Genomic DNA, 22928 nt, shown 5'->3' on the forward strand with positions numbered 1-22928 from the left:
TTACCTGTCAGTATATATGCACATCATACTGTTTTACTACCTGATACCTGTATGTGGCCTGTAAATGATATATCTGTGCCTGTGCTGTGTGATACACATGCATACATGTACATGAAGTACTGACATTTATATGTTATGTATACACATTCATGCATGTGTGGATGTGACAGACAATAGGTTACCTGGGTCACACAGGTGGATGCAACCTACAGCATGTGTCACACACCTTGCTGCCCTGAAAGGCATACATTGATAGCAGGTTGTGGACAGTGGTATTATACATGGAACAGTAGCATGTGCAAGCATAATGTGTGAGCCACCTTGTGTAATGGTACTGATGTGCAAGTGACAAGATGACCTCTCCTGGCTGTGGTAGTAGTTGTCATTATTAGCAGGACTGCTACCCTAAGAATATCTCACCTTGGTCATATACACAAGTTCTGCCACTGCCCATCACCTTACATGGGGCATTTGCTACCAAGCACATTAATGCCATGCACAGTGACATCATGGTACGGGTGGCAACTGCTAGACCAAAACAATAAGGCAATGTCCTGCTGTTATTATGAGTTTGTCCAGTGTCTGTAATTCCAGGCTGTCATGATGAAACTACGAGCTGTCAGCACAGAGCAAATGCATCCATATTACACATGTGTGTGTATAATACCTAGGTCGCATTTACCCATATAGCCACATTCCAAGGCAAATGTCCTACACACAGAAGTAACACCCTGACACCTACATGACATTCGCATCGGATGCTAACCCGTGCTAGATGTGTGGCTTTAGTAATCCATGTGCTCAATATAGAACCTACAATGGGGAATATCAACATCTGTGCAGTGAGGAACACCTGGCTAAATGCTCTGTAGTGCACAATTGCACTACGACCATATAACTCAGATCCAGACATGTGGGCCATAACAGTGGTATGGACCATACCAGGTGGTGTACACATATTCATAATGGCTACTCACATGTAAAGACCACTACTCCGACATAATGCATCACAGATGAGTAAGGTTCAGGTGTAAGTGGCAAATGCTACATTCTAGGCTGTATCCTCATATACATCCACCACCTTGTTCCCAGACTACCAACACACATCCATATGTGGTATGACATAGTATGGTAGACCACCAGATAACCCTCAATTGGTGGACTGTATGTAGGCCTACATCAACTGTGCAATGTACCCATGTACAGACACAGCTATATAATGTGTTATGCAATGCAATAATACTACTGTTTGTAACCTGCTCAGGTGTACACATACCAGGGTCCCTCGGATGTTGTCAGCATTAACACGGTTGACTCTTGCTGTACACCAGTAAATAACACCCTCATGGTTGGATATGACCTAACTGTACCTGCCCTGGATATGTACATCCCACACTCATACAACATATATTACATTACCATAGCTTTTGCCACCTTTCTACATACAGGTGGCTACAGTCATTACACACATGCACATGGCAGATAGCATGCTAACAGTACATAAGGTTAGATATCTATGTTGACAGAGGTAGTATCCCCTCTCTATTGGTCACCCATGACACCTATCATATCATACAACACTCCATGTGATAAGTATGTCTTTAGACATGTCCACCTAATCCAATGCCTACAAATATACCCAAATAACAGGACCATAGGACATACACAAGGCCTGTATTGACAGACTCAGGGAAATCCAGCTCTGCACTGTATGTTTCTGAGTAGTCACAGGTGATATGTTCATGACATGTACAGCCATGTGTGATCACAGCTCTTACATATACCCCATGTCAACAATTGCAAGCCATGCATGCTGTGTGCTGTCTGGACATTAGCCTTAGTACCACAATAGCCAGAACATGCTGGGGTGAGATGTTTCCAAGCCACAGACATTGCATATGCTTGAATGAGTGTACTGCCTAGCTCTAACAGAGCACACTGCTGGCATTCTTCCAGTACACATGAGGTGTGTGTGGCAAATATGATGTGCTCACTGTTGACTATTACAGTGCCCTGGCTTCACCATGGCACTTTCAAGTAACAGTTTGTAGGAGCATGACATGGAATAATGCTGTGTGCATCACGCTGATATGTGCAGTTGTAATATATGTACACTTGGCTACTCAGTGAAAGTGGTGGTGTCCTACCAGTACATGAATACAACATCCTATATGGTGTAATGCTCGGCTATGTTTCACACATGGCGTAGGGAAGGTGTGGAATGTATCCTCTTGACCTGCTAGTGCACGTATTGATGTAGATTGCATATGTGTACATGTATTGCTGTTTGTGTAGATTCCATGTGTTTGAAGTGTCTGATGTCTGAAGGTGACTATTGTCTTAGTACATCATGCTGTTGCAATACAGCCTCAACATTTCCAACTGTATATGGTGATATGCTCTAAGTACAGTAAGCCGCACATGAGGTATGGACAAATGTTTGGACATGACTACTAAGTGGTAGAGCTTCTTTGCAGATAAATGATTACTGAGAACAGCTCACTGGTGTGTTACAACCAGTTCTACAATAACCTGTGTACCTGCTAAGGTCAGGTTTTGCTAATTGAAGTGGAAGACAGACAATGTAGATTGCTGTAATGGTGACAATCAAGGCAAACCCCATGACACCTGCAACAGTAATACCTCTTCTGTGCATATTTTGTGCATATATCAGCACAGTTGTCAAAGGAAAGAGTCAGTAAGCATTGTACCAGATGTGATAGTGCTGTACTGCTGTAGTACCTATCATGAGATAGGCAGGTGTTTGATTCACAGTACTGGCACATGTGGGTGTGTGTCCATATATGTCACGTATGGTTGGGAATACATCCCACATGTTATCACTCTCCTGAACACTGTTGTTGACACCAGTACAGAGTGAAGTGTAGAAAGAAAGGCATAGGCAGGTGGTTAAACCTCACTCATGTAAAGTGTCTGTATGTGTGTGACATAGGTGTATATCTTTGTGAATGCCAGTGTGTGTGTGTGTGTGTGTGTGTGTGTGTGTGTGTGTGTGTGTGTGTGTGTGTGTGTGTGTGTGTGGCTGTCCATGTGTATGGCTCTCTGGTTCCTGGAGTGAGGCTGTATTTTACCACAGTGAAATATTAATGCCCCCTCCCCCATCCACTCAAAGCAGTCTAGCATCCCTGTTGATATCATCAATCGTAGATGGGCATACCAACCACCTGTTAACATGTATGCCCTGGGGTGTGACCTGTTGTTACATAGCCTACTGATGGACCCCCATCCCCACATACACTCACTGCACTGTAGTATCCCTGTCGATGTCCTCGATCTTAAGCCATTCCAACTACCTGTACATGTATAATCTCTGTGGTGTGTGTTGTAATTGTGTAGTACTATAATGATAATATGCACATAGGCAGGGGTTCTCATCCGAACACTGGCATCTGTGTGTGTGTGTGTGTGTGTGTGTGTGTGTGTGTGTGTGTGTGTGTGTGTGTGTGTGTGTGTGTGTGTGTGTGTCAGAGTGTGTGTTACTGTGTCTGGAATCCCTGAGTGTGTGGATGTGTCTGTGTTTACATGCTGTCATGGCAGTGGGTATTACTGCTTCCCAATGAGAAGCCACTATTTCCACTGGCCTTTACCCTTGTCAACCAGCATACCACTCTTTTACTCACTCTGCGCTCCAGGTAATTATACCTGTGATGTCACCCACTATGGATGTGACAGCTCTGAACACAGTCGCTTACTACACAGCTATCATGCTCTTGGATCATTAGAACAGTAAACATCATTGAAACATGGGAGAATATAACTGTGATGTGGAAGCTACAAAGTGCATGCAGGTATTGTCATACTGGCCTGTGGGTAGTCAACATGTACATATGGGACTCCTGCAAACTCCAACATCCCCTGGCACATGCAACTACACCTGAAAGAGGAAGGCAGAACGTCAAGATCAACATGCTGTTAGTGTTGTTATACATGATACATGCTGTCAAACTTACAAAATGCATTGTAAAACTGCAATACATGATATGTCTGCTGCCTGTCAACACTACTCAACAATATTAATCTACAATTGTCTACCTAGTATGTTCATCCTGTGCATCAGACCATATGAACATGTCCCTGCACTGATGGTGTGGATGACAGGGATGCAGCACAGGCATCATCATATGCACAGGGTGATAATGTTTGCCAGAGGCCTAGGCTGTGCCACTGGATGACATCATGCTTGTGTGTTAGGGCCTGTGATATCATTGGGTGTGTGTGGATGTTATGAGTGTGCATGTTGAGGTGCCCCACATTTGTTTCCAGTATGTGTGTATGCATGCACACAGGACTGGCATGTGGCTGGCCTACACAGGCGTAATATTGACAACTGCAGACTGTAAAAGGCAGGTGTCACGGTTCATGGTGTCTGGCCATGGCCACGTGATCTGTGCCTGCCAGGGGTTGCACAGACACTACCAGGCAGAGGTCCAGGTTGGGTACTGTCTGATGACACATGTCCTCTGTAATCTTGTCTCTGTTGGGACCATCCAGGACCACATGCATGTGGCCTGCTGTGTCCTGGTGTGGACTTCACAGCACCAGCAGCACTGCTGCTGCTACCACCACTATGGGAGCAGGTATGTGCAGTAGCATGTTCACGTAGACCTTCAACAGGTGATGTAGCTGGCCTAAGTCCACATGTCCGACACCTCACTCCTTCCAGATGTTCCAGCACAGACATTCCATGCTTGAGGATTGACATGCCATGGTCAAGGACTCCCACCATGTCACCCAATCATCTATCCAAAACATCTGCAAGATGATGGTGAGCATTTGCAAGTGCCTGGATGTTGTCAGTTAATGAATGGACAGCAGCCCTCTAAAGCCTCAGACCATCTCTGTTGTGCCATTCAGCACGTGCCTGTGCCTCCATTACAGCCTGAAACATGCATCTCCAGCTGATGTGCTTTGTTTCACAGGGACATGTTGGCCAGTGGTCCTCTTACGAGCAGCACTGGACACATGCCTGTGTGGGACATCACCAGTCTGTTGACTGGGATCATGGTGTGCAGGCACCCCTTCCATAGTCACCACACTTCCCTGTTCCAAGGTACCACCCACCAACTATCCTTCATCTTTGTCTGTGGTGATGGGGTATGTGCAGGCAGGGGAACTGTGTGCGAGGATGAGGGGGAGACAGGTGGAATGGCAACCAATGGCACAGATTCAGCTCCTGACAGCCATGTCTGTGCCTCAATCATACTATCATCATCACTGCTAGAGTCTGTGGGGACACTAACATCAGGTGGACCGCAGGAGGGCAACACACCTACATCAACACCTGTGAGGGGAAGACAAGAACTGTACATTACAAGTTACACCAGACACACACAGGCAGGCAGAGACACACACAAACAGACAGACAGAGACACACACACAGTCACACACACACAGACAGACAGAGACACACACAGATACACAGACAGAGACACACATAGACACACAGACAGAGACACAGACAGAGGCACACAGACAGACACACACAGACACAGAGACGCACACAGACACACAGAGACACAGACAAACAGAGACACACACAGACAGTCAGAGACACACACAGACAAACACACAGTGACACACAGACACACACAGACACAGACACACACAGACACACATGCTACATGCAGGTGATATGGCAGATGGCATTCAGCTTAGAAAATTATAGTTTCAGCTTAGGCAATTATAGTGGTAGTTATCATACATCCCTGAGTTGCACACAAAAGCATGCATGTGTTATTGCAGATGGCATGCACCTTAAATAATTATAGTAGTGGTTAGCATACATACCTGTATTGCACAATTTGTGTTAGTAGCCTATGCCCCATACCTGCAATACAATGCATGCACTTTGCACTGTTGCACTGCACTGCCATGGTGTGTGCAACATACACCATATGTTAACAGACCATCACTAACCTTTGTACATCTGCCACTGATGCTTTGTGTTGGTCACTGCTCCTATGTGTGAGGACATGAGCAGTAGGGTATGTTGACTGCATACTATGTTTGCCTGAGCCCTAGCTTGCATATCTCCCCAAAGCAGTGCATGTCTATTCAACATTATTCCACCTACCCCTGAGCTGAGTGTAGACATTGTGCATGTGGCTGTACACACATGTTTGACATGGCTGTCCCTACTTTGCAATGGTGCCACAGACCAGCACAAGTTTACAGTACACCAGCCTGCTCTGTGGCATATGACCTTGCCAATCACATGTAGTATGACATGTCTTCTGCTGACGTGTTGAATGACATGCATACATGTGTAACACAATGGTATCCTTTCCAATCTACAGTACAGTAATGGTGTCCCAATGCAGGGACGTGTTATACTACCATGGGCCTTCAGCTGATACAATGTTGTCTGTCCACCCTACACATATGCAGAGACATACTGCACATTGAGCTGATGTGCATAGCCATTGCAGGGCATCATGTGGCTTCACAATTGCTATACAATGTGAGCTACTGACACAGTTCATAGCCATGGCTATGTTCACATACAATACATATCTAATGTGGAATGTGACCCATGTCACCGAGGTGTATACACAATAAGCCCTAATGTGGAATGTGTGACAAAGGTCACAGAAGGGTATACAGATGACACCCCTGAACATCTGCAACCAGATTACTGATACCTGGCAACTATGCCCACACATGGCTAAGTTACAAGTACTCTGTGTCCCACATGCCATCTGTGTACTTCACACACATGAGGAGCAGGCATGACAGTGATGTCTGACACCAGCAAGGTGAATGTACTGTATCTGTGGCTTGATGTGGATGTGTGTGTATGTTGTGCAACACATGTATGTATTTGGATACTGTATAGGTGAATGCTTCCATGTTGTGACACACTCCAGATGTTCAAGACATGTTATGTGATGGTTTCATGTTATGCCTACACAAGCTGTGCACAGGCCTGTATGATGTTTAGTGTTTCACACCTGCAATATCACCATTACACAAAGGCCATAGTTGTATTGTGTCGAGCCAATGTACAACAGGGTGTACACACATGTACATCACTTCTACTGTGTGTTTTGCTTCATGTCTCTGGCCATCCTCCATGGCCATATGTACACATGTTCAGTCCAATGGTTGTGATGGCTATCTTATTTCACACGTCAGTGTTATCCCATATGACAAACACCCATATATGTCACATGCTCCACTGAGGACAGGGTTATGCAGACAAAGGGTGGTATGTATGGGATGTGAGACATGTTTTGCAGGATAGTTGAGCAGTGTTGCAGCCAGCCCACTACATGTCATGGACATGTCTGATAGCACATGACATTGTGTGACATTAATAGCAAGGGTATACTCCACAAGGGTGTATCCTGTGGGCCAGGCATTCTCCAGCTCCAACACATTTAGTGTGTGTGCACACATATGCTCTCTGTACAGTACTGTTTGTATTCAACATGTGTAATGCTGATATGTATTACCTGTCCCTACAGTGGAACACACCTCCACCATTGTATTCATTGTTGTTCACACATCTGGTAATGACAGTTTGGAAGGTTTAGTGTAGGTATTTCATATAGTCTTCAATTGTTTCACATAGGTAAACAGTGTGATGCATTCCAGGTCTGATCAGTGTCCATTACCAGGACCACCATATATTATGTGTATGTGTGTTATGGCAGATAGCATGCAATTAATATGTTCTGTGCATTATCAAGCCTGGTAACACAACAATCTCACCTGACACAGGCTGCTGTCGCTGCAAAATGCCAGAGGTACCTAAACAGGAGTGTCACAGCAGTAAGATCATTATCCACACCTGTGTGGTAGCTACAGGGTGCAATGTCTATGTTAGCACATAAGCCAGTACAATACACTATCCTATGGAGTATGCACATCTGTGAATACATAGAGTAGCAGACTATAGTATGTGGCATGTGTGCATACATGCCTTGCATATGATGTTACATTACATATTGTAGAGTAACACATGTAACTATGTGATATATGGCTGTGTTTTATGTGCAGTAGTGACTTACCAGGCAACTCCAGGCTCGGTGGTTGAGAGACACCCACCTCCACAATATCAGCTAAAGCTTGTGGATTGAGGTCTGCAGGTGTCTCCAGGTTGGCCAGTAGCTCCTCAGTACATGTGAGTGGGGCTGGGTGAGTGGCCCCCACCTGCTGCACCTTGTTCCCTGGTGATTGCAGTAAAAGGGTTCCAAGGTTTTAAAAAAAGGTTTGGCCAAAATTGCTAAAATTTTCTAAGGGTGTTTTCCCTCATATACATCCACCACCTTGTGACTACCAACACACATCCATATGTGGTATGCCCCCCCCCCCCCCCCCCCCCCCCCCCCCCCCCCCCCCCCCCCCCCCCCCCCCCACCACCCCCACCTTTTTTTTTTTTTTTTTTTTTTTTTTTTTTTTTTTTTTAATTATTTTATTTTTTTTTTTTTTTTTTTTTTTTATTTTGGGGTAAACCCCCAGGTCACCCATGACACCTATCATATCATACAACACTCCATGTGATAAGTATGTCTTTAGACATGTCCACCTAATCAATGCCTACAAATATACCCAAATAACAGGACCATAGGACATACACAAGGCCTGTATTGACAGACTCAGGAAATCCAGCTCTGCACTGTATGTTTCTGAGTAGTCACAGGTGATATGTTCATGACATGTACAGCCATGTGTGATCACAGCTCTTACATATACCCCATGTCAACAATTGCAAGCCATGCATGCTGTGTGCTGTCTGGACATTAGCCTTAGTACCACAATAGCCAGAACATGCTGGGGTGAGATGTTTCCAAGCCACAGACATTGCATATGCTTGAATGAGTGTACTGCCTAGCTCTAACAGAGCACACTGCTGGCATTCTTCCAGTACACATGAGGTGTGTGTGGCAATATGATGTGCTCACTGTTGATATTACAGTGCCCTGGCTTCACCATGGCACTTTCAAGTAACAGTTTGTAGGAGCATGACATGGAATAATGCTGTGTGCATCACGCTGATATGTGCAGTTGTAATATATGTACACTTGGCTACTCAGTGAAAGTGGTGGTGTCCTACCAGTACATGAATACAACATCCTATATGGTGTAATGCTCGGCTATGTTTCACACATGGCGTAGGGAAGGTGTGGAATGTATCCTCTTGACCTGCTAGTGCACGTATTGATGTAGATTGCATATGTGTACATGTATTGCTGTTTGTGTAGATTCCATGTGTTTGAAGTGTCTGATGTCTGAAGGTGACTATTGTCTTAGTACATCATGCTGTTGCAATACAGCCTCAACATTTCCAACTGTATATGGTGATATGCTCTAAGTACAGTAAGCCGCACATGAGGTATGGACAAATGTTTGGACATGACTACTAAGTGGTAGAGCTTCTTTGCAGATAAATGATTACTGAGAACAGCTCACTGGTGTGTTACAACCAGTTCTACAATAACCTGTGTACCTGCTAAGGTCAGGTTTTGCTAATTGAAGTGGAAGACAGACAATGTAGATTGCTGTAATGGTGACACCGAAGGCAAACCCCATGACACCTGCAACAGTAATACCTCTTCTGTGCATATTTTGTGCATATATCAGCACAGTTGTCAAAGGAAAGAGTCAGTAAGCATTGTACCAGATGTGATAGTGCTGTACTGCTGTAGTACCTATCATGAGATAGGCAGGTGTTTGATTCACAGTACTGGCACATGTGGGTGTGTGTCCATATATGTCACGTATGGTTGGGAATACATCCCACATGTTATCACTCTCCTGAACACTGTTGTTGACACCAGTACAGAGTGAAGTGTAGAAAGAAAGGCATAGGCAGGTGGTTAAACCTCACTCATGTAAAGTGTCTGTATGTGTGTGACATAGGTGTATATCTTTGTGAATGCCAGTGTGTGTGTGTGTGTGTGTGTGTGTGTGTGTGTGTGTGTGTGTGTGTGTGTGTGTGTGTGTGTGTGTGTGGCTGTCCATGTGTATGGCTCTCTGGTTCCTGGAGTGAGGCTGTATTTTACCACAGTGAAATATTAATGCCCCCTCCCCCATCCACTCAAAGCAGTCTAGCATCCCTGTTGATATCATCAATCGTAGATGGGCATACCAACCACCTGTTAACATGTATGCCCTGGGGTGTGACCTGTTGTTACATAGCCTACTGATGGGCCCCCTCCCCACATACACTCACTGCACTGTAGTATCCCTGTCGATGTCCTCGATCTTAAGCCATTCCAACTACCTGTACATGTATAATCTCTGTGGTGTGTGTTGTAATTGTGTAGTACTATAATGATAATATGCACATAGGCAGGGGTTCTCATCCGAACACTGGCATCTGTGTGTGTGTGTGTGTGTGTGTGTGTGTGTGTGTGTGTGTGTGTGTGTGTGTGTGTGTGTGTGTGTGTGTGTGTGTCAGAGTGTGTGTTACTGTGTCTGGAATCCCTGAGTGTGTGGATGTGTCTGTGTTTACATGCTGTCATGGCAGTGGGTATTACTGCTTCCCAATGAGAAGCCACTATTTCCACTGGCCTTTACCCTTGTCAACCAGCATACCACTCTTTTACTCACTCTGCGCTCCAGGTAATTATACCTGTGATGTCACCCACTATGGATGTGACAGCTCTGAACACAGTCGCTTACTACACAGCTATCATGCTCTTGGATCATTAGAACAGTAAACATCATTGAAACATGGGAGAATATAACTGTGATGTGGAAGCTACAAAGTGCATGCAGGTATTGTCATACTGGCCTGTGGGTAGTCAACATGTACATATGGGACTCCTGCAAACTCCAACATCCCCTGGCACATGCAACTACACCTGAAAGAGGAAGGCAGAACGTCAAGATCAACATGCTGTTAGTGTTGTTATACATGATACATGCTGTCAAACTTACAAAATGCATTGTAAAACTGCAATACATGATATGTCTGCTGCCTGTCAACACTACTCAACAATATTAATCTACAATTGTCTACCTAGTATGTTCATCCTGTGCATCAGACCATATGAACATGTCCCTGCACTGATGGTGTGGATGACAGGGATGCAGCACAGGCATCATCATATGCACAGGGTGATAATGTTTGCCAGAGGCCTAGGCTGTGCCACTGGATGACATCATGCTTGTGTGTTAGGGCCTGTGATATCATTGGGTGTGTGTGGATGTTATGAGTGTGCATGTTGAGGTGCCCACATTTGTTTCCAGTATGTGTGTATGCATGCACACAGGACTGGCATGTGGCTGGCCTACACAGGCGTAATATTGACAACTGCAGACTGTAAAAGGCAGGTGTCACGGTTCATGGTGTCTGGCCATGGCCACGTGATCTGTGCCTGCCAGGGGTTGCACAGACACTACCAGGCAGAGGTCCAGGTTGGGTACTGTCTGATGACACATGTCCTCTGTAATCTTGTCTCTGTTGGGACCATCCAGGACCACATGCATGTGGCCTGCTGTGTCCTGGTGTGGACTTCACAGCACCAGCAGCACTGCTGCTGCTACCACCACTATGGGAGCAGGTATGTGCAGTAGCATGTTCACGTAGACCTTCAACAGGTGATGTAGCTGGCCTAAGTCCACATGTCCGACACCTCACTCCTTCCAGATGTTCCAGCACAGACATTCCATGCTTGAGGATTGACATGCCATGGTCAAGGACTCCCACCATGTCACCCAATCATCTATCCAAAACATCTGCAAGATGATGGTGAGCATTTGCAAGTGCCTGGATGTTGTCAGTTAATGAATGGACAGCAGCCCTCTAAAGCCTCAGACCATCTCTGTTGTGCCATTCAGCACGTGCCTGTGCCTCCATTACAGCCTGAAACATGCATCTCCAGCTGATGTGCTTTGTTTCACAGGGACATGTTGGCCAGTGGTCCTCTTACGAGCAGCACTGGACACATGCCTGTGTGGGACATCACCAGTCTGTTGACTGGGATCATGGTGTGCAGGCACCCCTTCCATAGTCACCACACTTCCCTGTTCCAAGGTACCACCCACCAACTATCCTTCATCTTTTGTCTGTGGTGATGGGGTATGTGCAGGCAGGGGAACTGTGTGCGAGGATGAGGGGGAGACAGGTGGAATGGCAACCAATGGCACAGATTCAGCTCCTGACAGCCATGTCTGTGCCTCAATCATACTATCATCATCACTGCTAGAGTCTGTGGGGACACTAACATCAGGTGGACCGCAGGAGGGCAACACACCTACATCAACACCTGTGAGGGGAAGACAAGAACTGTACATTACAAGTTACACCAGACACACACAGGCAGGCAGAGACACACACAAACAGACAGACAGAGACACACACACAGTCACACACACACAGACAGACAGAGACACACACAGATACACAGACAGAGACACACATAGACACACAGACAGAGACACAGACAGAGGCACACAGACAGACACACACAGACACAGAGACGCACACAGACACACAGAGACACAGACAAACAGAGACACACACAGACAGTCAGAGACACACACAGACAAACACACAGTGACACACAGACACACACAGACACAGACACACACAGACACACATGCTACATGCAGGTGATATGGCAGATGGCATTCAGCTTAGAAAATTATAGTTTCAGCTTAGGCAATTATAGTGGTAGTTATCATACATCCCTGAGTTGCACACAAAAGCATGCATGTGTTATTGCAGATGGCATGCACCTTAAATAATTATAGTAGTGGTTAGCATACATACCTGTATTGCACAATTTGTGTTAGTAGCCTATGCCCCATACCTGCAATACAATGCATGCACTTTGCACTGTTGCACTGCACTGCCATGGTGTGTGCAACATACACCATATGTTAACAGACCATCACTAACCTTTGTACATCTGCCACTGATGCTTTGTGTTGGTCACTGCTCCTATGTGTGAGGACATGAGCAGTAGGGTATGTTGACTGCATACTATGTTTGCCTGAGCCCTAGCTTGCATATCTCCCCCAAAGCAGTGCATGTCTATTCAACATTATTCCACCTACCCCTGAGCTGAGTGTAGACATTGTGCATGTGGCTGTACACACATGTTTGACATGGCTTCCCCTACTTTGCAATGGTGCCACAGACCAGCACAAGTTTACAGTACACCAGCCTGCTCTGTGGCATATGACCTTGCCAATCACATGTAGTATGACATGTCTTCTGCTGACGTGTTGAATGACATGCATACATGTGTAACACAATGGTATCCTTTCCAATCTACAGTACAGTAATGGTGTCCCAATGCAGGGACGTGTTATACTACCATGGGCCTTCAGCTGATACAATGTTGTCTGTCCACCCTACACATATGCAGAGACATACTGCACATTGAGCTGATGTGCATAGCCATTGCAGGGCATCATGTGGCTTCACAATTGCTATACAATGTGAGCTACTGACACAGTTCATAGCCATGGCTATGTTCACATACAATACATATCTAATGTGGAATGTGACCCATGTCACCGAGGTGTATACACAATAAGCCCTAATGTGGAATGTGTGACAAAGGTCACAGAAGGGTATACAGATGACACCCCTGAACATCTGCAACCAGATTACTGATACCTGGCAACTATGCCCACACATGGCTAAGTTACAAGTACTCTGTGTCCCACATGCCATCTGTGTACTTCACACACATGAGGAGCAGGCATGACAGTGATGTCTGACACCAGCAAGGTGAATGTACTGTATCTGTGGCTTGATGTGGATGTGTGTGTATGTTGTGCAACACATGTATGTATTTGGATACTGTATAGGTGAATGCTTCCATGTTGTGACACACTCCAGATGTTCAAGACATGTTATGTGATGGTTTCATGTTATGCCTACACAAGCTGTGCACAGGCCTGTATGATGCTTAGTGTTTCCCGTCTGCAATATCACCATTACACAAAGGCCATAGTTGTATTGTGTCGAGCCAATGTACAACAGGGTGTACACACATGTACATCACTTCTACTGTGTGTTTTGCTTCATGTCTCTGGCCATCCTCCATGGCCATATGTACACATGTTCAGTCCAATGGTTGTGATGGCCATCTTATTTCACATGTCAGTGTTATCCCATATGACAAACACCCATATATGTCACATGCTCCACTGAGGACAGGGTTATGCAGACAAAGGGTGGTATGTATGGGATGTGAGACATGTTTTGCAGGATAGTTGAGCAGTGTTGCAGCCAGCCCACTACATGTCATGGACATGTCTGATAGCACATGACATTGTGTGACATTAATAGCAAGGGTATACTCCACAAGGGTGTATCCTGTGGGCCAGGCATTCTCCAGCTCCAACACATTTAGTGTGTGTGCACACATATGCTCTCTGTACAGTACTGTTTGTATTCCGAACATGTGTAATGCTGATATGTATTACCTGTCCCTACAGTGGAACACACCTCCACCATTGTATTCGTTGTTGTTCACACATCTGGTAATGACAGTTTGGAAGGTTTAGTGTAGGTATTTCATATAGTCTTCAATTGTTTCACATAGGTAAACAGTGTGATGCATTCCAGGTCTGATCAGTGTCCATTACCAGGACCACCATATATTATGTGTATGTGTGTTATGGCAGATAGCATGCAATTAATATGTTCTGTGCATTATCAAGCCTGGTAAATAATAACAATCTCACCTGACACAGGCTGCTGTCGCTGCAAAATGCCAGAGGTACCTAAACAGGAGTGTCACAGCAGTAAGATCATTATCCACACCTGTGTGGTAGCTACAGGGTGCAATGTCTATGTTAGCACATAAGCCAGTACAATACACTATCCTATGGAGTATGCACATCTGTGAATACATAGAGTAGCAGACTATAGTATGTGGCATGTGTGCATACATGCCTTGCATATGATGTTACATTACATATTGTAGAGTAACACATGTAACTATGTGATATATGGCTGTGTTTTATGTGCAGTAGTGACTTACCAGGCAACTCCAGGCTCGGTGGTTGAGAGACACCCACCTCCACAATATCAGCTAAAGCTTGTGGATTGAGGTCTGCAGGTGTCTCCAGGTTGGCCAGTAGCTCCTCAGTACATGTGAGTGGGGGCTGGGTGAGTGGCCCCCCACCTGTTGCACCTTGTTCCCTGGTGATTGCATTAGCACGCTGTTTCGCCTGTCGTATCAGATCAGTGCAGTGTTGGAGCACCTGCTGATAGGTGCAATTGTGACCACCAACATCATTTACCCTCTTGCAGAGTTCCTCTTACAGAGCATCCCACTGCTGTGCATCCTGTGGCACATGGCTGAAGAGCATTGTGTAGTTGTCGAGGAAATATGGGATGAGGGCCTCATCCTCCAAGCAGCTGTATGGCGGCAGTCTGCTACATGGCATACCTGGAAGAAATAATGATGGAGACAGGTCACAGTAACTCACAGAGAGATACAGCAGTACAGCTGAACATACATGTGTATCACATTTATTAAGATTACAAATACGTCTTTGTAGATCTACATGACACTAACACCACTGACGTAAGTCACACACACTTGACACCTACTGGTGATGTAATGTTATCACCATATATGTGTGTGTCATGTGATGACATTCTCATACACCATGTGGATGTCTTGATGTGCGCATGTCTGTTTGCCTGTAGTGGTGTCTTTACCTGTCAGCACATGCCTGGATGTGTTCACATTAATGCAGTCGACCTTACTGCTGTGTACATACCACATATATAGTCATACATAGCCATTAGGGACATGACCTGTGACCCTGCAGACTTGCAAGCATGTAAGTGTTTTGCCATATACATCTACATGGCACTGTACAGCTGTGTAGCATCTTGTTTCTGTTTCAATGGCACAATCACTGCACATATGTGACTGCTTAAGGTTCATTTGTGCAGGATTCAGCATTTGCACATGCATTGTCCATCTGCATGGGTTCCATGGCACTCACCACTCTGCTCTTAGGAAACATAACATTGGCATTGGAGACTAACTATGTGTAGCATACTGTTAGCCCTGTTTGTGTGACTGCTGTGATCCAAGCCAGTGGGATCAATGGAGTCCAACATGCATTAAGCGCAGGTGTTGGTACTTGAGGAGTCTTCCCAGTTCATAATGGAATAGTTGAAAGTAGCCAATATTATGGTTCTGTCTCAGACCTAATCTTCCCCATTACAGCACATTATGACAGTTGGGAAGTCCGCGGCCTGGTGGGTGATATGTCTCAAGGTACATTTTGAATTCCACTGTGGCACAAAGGTAGTTGCTCAGCATAATGCATCTGATGCTATGCAAGTGCAGTTAGGGTGGGAGTGTACATATCCTTCAGGAATAATGACACACCTGTGGCCCATTTGTTCCAATAAAGGATAATGGGCAAAAGGTGAGGCATGTGTTATAACATGGTCATGCAGGTGTGCTCTCCGGGGTGTTGAAACATGTCTCTGCCACTGCACAGATATGTTCTCCATGTTAGGGATTGACATATGTATGTCCGTATAGTGTTTTTGACATGTATCATTGTGTAGCGAGACCTGCAGTTTATTGCTTGGCTGTCCCTGCAACAGCAGTGGACCCACCCCTGAATCATGCATGATGAAGGCACTATAGGGGAAGCATGAGCCCTAGGCTGTATCCAGATTCCCAGGGATGGCAGGTGCAGGCCCTGTCTGGCAAAGCATCATAGTCTGTCAGCCATGTTATCCCAGGATGACAGATACTGAATACCCTGCAACATGCACCACTACACTAGACAATTGTGGAATGCAATCCTTTTGTCCCTGTACTGCAGTATCATTCTGGCCAATGGTAGAATGCTACCCAGGCCTTGGGACATACCTGCATGAGCTACAAGACCTGACAGTTCCTACATGTGTTTGCATGCAGTCCAGGCTACTGCATCACAGGTCCTACACAACAACATGGAATATGCCATAGCCATGTGTATAGTTCAAAAGGTGGTCTGAGTGTATGAGTATGTGGCTAATCATGGCAGAAAGGCAACTGACAGTATGTATGCCCTCATATAGGTTGGTGTGTGACATAGTGCTAGAGTTTGCATTCACAAATGAGTACTGTTGGGCATGTTTCCAGTCATGTGTTCAGAGGTGTGGCACAATTATGCAAACTGTCATACAATTTGTGTATTTCAGTGTCTATCTCTTCCTGCTTGGGTGGTCACTTGTTTGGCCAGATACTTAGATGCATCTGTGAATGTGTGTGATTTCCGGTAGTGTGTGTGGGTGTCATTACTGTGTTCTTGTAAGGGTATGTGTTGGTTGTGTTAATGAGCTGCATGTGTTAACCTACACCTCATGACTGTCCAGTCCAGTCATGGCTGTAGACTGGGCTGCCTTCCAGCTTACCACTGTGGCTGCATCCCAGACAATGTGTGGGGCGTGGTGCTAGGTGGGTCTGGCAGTGTACATGGCATAGAGATTACATTCCCCCAGCATGGCCACATACACAGAGCTAACATTAGGAAACACCAGTAGCTGACTAGTGGACATGCCTGTATGAGCAGTCAGTACTACAAGTACCAAGTACGGTATTTAGTTTACGTATTGCCTATGGAGATGTTTTAGACAGTGATGGTCACATTTAAATATTTGTGTTATGGACGTGACAACACTGGCTATTACGGAAACATTGTAGCTACCTTTAGCAGCAATCCTCCTCTGAGGAGCACATCACATGCTGTTAGTTGATTACAGATGATGCAAGTGTCTACAGGTCTGTTTCCTTCTCTTGGTATATACTCACATATCCACCAGGACCATGAGCTCTGTTGCCACACTGCGGTGGTGGTGCTGCGGTAGTGTTGTCGCCTCACAGTCAGACATTGCCCGTTCGATTCTCAGTTAGAGCGTCTTCTGTGTGGCGACATGCATGCCTTCATTGAAGGTTGTGCATTAGGCCCGGCAAGCCAGCACGTCAAAATCTACTGCCAATCATTAGCGGACTGGAGTTCCACTGTGGCGACCCCTAACCGGGAAAAGCCAAAAGAAACCATGAGCTCTGTTGGGCACAGACACCCACTCCCCAAACAGAGTCATATATCAATAGGCTCTGATGCTACTATCAACATGATCAGGATATAATCAGATACTGTGAGCCATCACCTATGATGCGACTATTACACATGGGCAGCTGTCTCCTACATCTTACACTTCTACTACAGATGTCACACTGGAGTTAAAGATGATATGCAACCTGTTTCATTACCAGTGCTGTGCACTACCTTACATACAGTATGTGCAGGCTGATGTTAGGTTGGCAGTGAGAGGTTGGGCTACACAAACCTGGTAGTTCAACCAGTGTGTCTATACTCTCAATATCCACTCTATACAGGTGTGCACATAGCCATTTGGCCCAGCCCTGTAACAAGGGTCACTATACATTTGCATAACATGTACACATGCACAGCTGTTATTGTTTGCAAATAATAGTAGAGAGGTGGATATTACATGTGTTATGTGCATGGAAGTTACCTGGCTCTTCCAATTATCTTTGCTATCATGCTGCTAACCTGTCAGATGAATACTAATGCTATGTATCTTGTCATTGAGTATTGTAATTGCCAATAGATATAACTACTGTTTGCATAACATAACAGAACCGCTATGTAGAATAGAATACAGATCTGCCTAGAATACTGTACGTTACACGGTTATTGGCACAATATCCCAGAATGCACACCATATTTGTATGGTAAGCCCATCTTTAACATGTTCATCTTACTTATACACCCATACATATGTCGACTGCTACAATATATCAACATATACTATCCCCTATATAGCACATACTTGCTGGACCAATCCTGACACTGACAGTGACTGGAAGAGAATCGGTGGGTTCCAAGCCCATATCATCCCTTGTGGTGTATGTGGAGTGTGCCGTATGACCTACAGCAGTACACACACAGAATACTACAAGCATTACTACTGCTCAACAATACATTGCTACAAGATACCTATTTCCACTATATACATTGATTACACTGTAATTCTTACAGTACAGATACTACATACACAGACATACTACATGTTATACATACCATCTTAGTAATCGGAGGTGTTATTAACTAGTGTAATACTCGTTTTCAGTTCATCTTTCAGTGTTTTGTACTGTCCTACAGGTAGATACAGATGGTTTGAATGTGTGACAAGGCAACCTTTTATACAGATCAGTAACATGTGCTATCCCAATGGCCAATTGGTGTTCCTAAGTAGCTAATTACATGCACATCAGCTGTTCTGCTACCGCCTTAGCCAATACCATGGCTACAGTGGAGTATGATTGAGTATTCCACTTAGGTGTTGTCCCTTTGCCTTACTTGTGAGGAAGACAACGTGGATGTTTTGTTTGTAATCTATTGCAACAGCTCTATGGAGAAGAACAGTAATATATTGTGTGTAATGCCTAGAGGAGTTGGTCTAACTGTGAGTACTGCTGTTATATTTCTGAACATTGCTACTTGTGCAGGGTTTGTCTGTACCTAATATTTCTGCATATGTGTCAGTCTGGCCAGGATGTTTGACCAGCTCAAGGCTGCATAGGTATGCATATAATGTTAGGGGGTTTACAGTGTGCTTACCAGACATATTTAGTTTGGTGTTACTGTGTATCATACTGTGGTAATAATCAGTACTCAGAAAAATTCATGGTGTACAAACCTTTCAACCCTCTGAAACGGGTTTAGTTCATACAAACCCTGTTACATCAGCAGCTGTTTAATTGTATAACGTCAACTATTTCACATAGAGCCATGTTAGTGTGTCTGTGTCCAGGTATGTTAAGGTTTCAGCAGATGTTGTACAGTAGTTGCATAATTGGTTATGGTATGACAGTATGTATTGATGTAATTATTTCGGTTGTGGGTTAGATGTTGGTGGGTGTACATAGCACATGCAGGTGTGTAAGAACCCCTTTTATACACCATCTATATGTGTGTGGGTGTTCTTTCCATATGTGAACACCTATCCCTTAGTGGACTAATACTATGGTAATTGCAGGCTGATTCATTAAGGCTCTATTAAATGCTTCCTGTATAGCATGCAGGTACTGTTAGTCCATGAATCCTTTTGGCAATACATCGGAATGTAATAAAGATTTGCAAAATGAAAGCTGTCTGTGTAATTCTGTCATGGATATTTGCAGTCAATGCAGTTGTGTTGGTGACTGTTTCCACAGGACATATCTGTAATAGTGTATTGGCATATACTCTTCATATGTTATGTTCATATTGTTTCGGGGGGGGGGGGCGGAATGTGTGATTGCTATGGTCCATGTTATACTCAGATATGACCACTTTGGATGTTGTCTACAGACATGTATGTATGTGTATATGTATGTGCTTAAAAACCTCAGCTTTGGCTGGCTAAGAACTTGCTATATTCAACTGGACGTATAAGAGAATTTAAGTACCTTTATCTGCTCTTTTTTTTTTCAAAAAAATACAGTATTTAAATTGATTTTAACTGTGCGGAAGGAATATTAGCTGAACTGGAAGTTAGTCAGTGTTTGCTGAATTTTGTTATTTGCTAGTAATTACAGGTGTGGGGTAGTCACATTCTTTGATTTCCTGTCCTTGCCTATTTAAGTGGTACAGTGTGAAATATTTTCTGCTTAAAAACCTCAGCTTTGGCCGGCTAAGAACTTTCTATATTCAACTGGACGTATAAGAGAATTTAAGTACCTTTATCTGCTCTTTTCTTTCAAAAAAAAATACAGTATTTAAATTGATTTTAACTGTGTGGAAGGAATATTAGCTGAACTGGAAGTTAGTCAGTGTTTGCTGAATTTTGTTATTTGCTAGTAATTACAGGTGTGGGTAGTCACATTCTTTGATTTCCTGTCCTTGCCTATTTAAGTGGTACAGTGTGAAATATTTTCTGCTTAAAAACCTCAGCTTTGGCTGGCTAAGAACTTGCTATATTCAACTGGACGTATAAGAGAATTTAAGTACCTTTATCTGCTCTTTTTTTCAAAAATATACAGTATTTAAATTGATTTTAACTGTGTGGAAGGAATATTAGCTGAACTGGAAGTTAGTCAGTGTTTGCTGAATTTTGTTATTTGCTAGTAATTACAGGTGTGGGGGTAGTCACATTCTTTGATTTCCTGTCCTTGCCTATTTAAGTGGTACAGTGTGAAATATTTTCTGCTTAAAAACCTCAGCTTTGGCCGGTTAAGAACTTGCTATATTCAACTGGACGTATAAGAGAATTTAAGTACCTTTATCTGTTCTTTTTTTTTCAAAAAAATACAGTATTTAAATTGATTTTAACTGTGTGGAAAGAATATTAACTGAACTGGAAGTTTTCACTCTGCTCTTCAATTAGTCTCACCCACCCTCCCTGTTTTTGTTTTGGTGTTAATCTTAGTGGCCTTGCAACTGCCCGCCCCTCTTGTAAATTTGTGTTTGGATACTCCTTCTGGGCCCATCTCATTTGCTCACTCAACTGAGTGCAGTGAGATCATATTCTGATTTCAGGCACTCCTACTGTGTACAAAGAAAGCATCTGGGAAACAGAAAAAAAAATTAAGCTTGTTTCCTGCCTTTCCTGTTAAGTGGTATAGACTATTTGTAGGCTTCTGAGCCCCCAAGCCCTTCTGTGTTGGAGGGAAGCCTTCTAGCTTAGTTTTTTTTCTTATAAGTAGCCAGTTTTCTAGTTTCAGTACTCAAATCTGTTTCTTTGATCTCAGCACTTGTTCAGAAAAAAAAAAAATTTCATCTGCTTTTACTGTACTTGTGTTTCTACCTACTTTTTTACTTTTGCATCATCTTAAAAGTACTCAGTTGTATTTATTACTGCTTGGTGTAACTCATTCTAAGCCTTTTGGTTTAAACACTTGGTCTTCGGACCAGTTGTTTTGCACTGAGAGGGTTTGTGGTCTGCACTGTAGTGGCAGAACAGGTAGCTTACATCCTTCTAGGTTGGGAACTGCTGATTGAGGGCTCAGTGTCTGTTATTCTAAAAGTGTATTAATTCTGGTTTAAGCACTTGGGCTTTCAGGCCAGTTATTTTAGATTAAGAGGGTTCATGGTCTGCACTCTTGTGGGAGGAGAGGCTGGACTCTGCCCTTCTGAGCTGGGAATTTCTGGTTGAAGGCTTATAGTGCATGCATATCTGAACTGCTTCTTACTGAAGTTGGTGCGCCTTGTTTGCTGTGGCATAGACTGGATTCGGGCCTGCTGGATCTAGCTTTGTTTGTGTAACTTGAGCACTAATCCATTCTCTAAAGTATTCAATTGTATTTATTACTGCTTGGTAGTAACTTGATTAAAGTGTAGCTATCATTCTAAGTCTTTTGGATTAAGCACTTGGGCTTCAGACCAGTTGTTTTACATTAGGAAGGTTTGTGGCATGCACTGTGGTGGCAGGACAGGTAGCTTTCATCCTTCTAAGTTGGGAACTGCTGATTGAGAGCCCAATGTCTGTTATTCTCAAAGTGTATTAGTTCTGGTTTAAGCACTTGGGCTTCAGGCCAGTTATTGTACATTAAGAAGGTTTGTGGTCTGCACTCTTGTGGGAGAAGAGGCTGGACTCTGCCCTTCTGAGCTGGGAATTTCTGGTTAAAGGTTTATAGTGCCTGAATATTTGAACTGTATCTTACTGAAATTGGTACACCTTGTTTGCTGTAGCATAGACTAGATCCAGGCCTGCTGAATCTAGCTTTGTTTATATGCTTGTGGTGTGTTTGCTTGTTATTTCCCTGGAACGCTAATTCCACCTAATATGCGGCTTCTCAGTGCTTCTGTGGATCACTAGTGATATCTGCATTGCTTACTGTACTTATTTCCTTGTTTCACTTGAAGAAAGTTACTGTTTGTAATTTTTGCATTTAAGTTACCTGTAACACATTGCACTTAAGTAATCTGGCACTTGCTCACTAAAGCAATTATATAAGTCAGCACTA

The sequence above is a fragment of the Protopterus annectens genome, chromosome 3.part1 (assembly GCF_019279795.1).
Source record: "Protopterus annectens isolate FY-2018-M chromosome 3.part1, PAN1.0, whole genome shotgun sequence".
NCBI classification, from domain to species: domain Eukaryota; kingdom Metazoa; phylum Chordata; order Ceratodontiformes; family Protopteridae; genus Protopterus; species Protopterus annectens.